Source organism: Bison bison, unplaced genomic scaffold (genome assembly GCF_000754665.1).
Source record: "Bison bison bison isolate TAMUID 2011002044 unplaced genomic scaffold, Bison_UMD1.0 scf7180017864371, whole genome shotgun sequence".
Lineage (NCBI taxonomy): Eukaryota > Metazoa > Chordata > Mammalia > Artiodactyla > Bovidae > Bison > Bison bison.
In genome coordinates, this window is record NW_011494943.1 from 16,212,736 (window position 1) to 16,213,280 (window position 545).

A 545-nucleotide genomic window follows, 5' to 3' on the forward strand; every position below is an offset into this window, starting at 1 on the left:
CTACGGTTTTTCCAGTGGTCATGTATGGATGTGAGAGTTAGACTGTGAAGAAAGCTGAGCGCCGAAGAATTGATGCTTTTGAACTGTGGTATTGGAGAAGACTCTTGAGAGTCCCTTGGACTGCAAGGAGGTCCAACCAGTCCATCCTAAAGGAGACCAGTTCTGGGTGGTCATTGGAAGGACTGATGCTAAAGCTGAAACTCCAAAACTTTGGCCACCTCATGAGAAGAGTTGAGTCATTGGAAAAGACCCTGATGCTGGGAGGGATTGGGGGCAGGAGGAGAATGGGACGACAGAGGATAAGATGGCTGGATGGCAACGCTGACTTGATGGACATGAGTTTGAGTGAACTCCAGGAGTTGGTGATGGACAGGGAGGCCTGGCGTGATGTGATTCGTGGGGTCGCAAACAGTTGGACATGACTGAGCGACTGAACTGAGGTTGGTCATATCTTTCCTTCCAAGGAGTAAGCGTCTTTTAATTCCATTGCTGCAATCACCATCTGCAGTGATTTTGGAGCCCAGAAAAATAAAGTCAGCCACTGT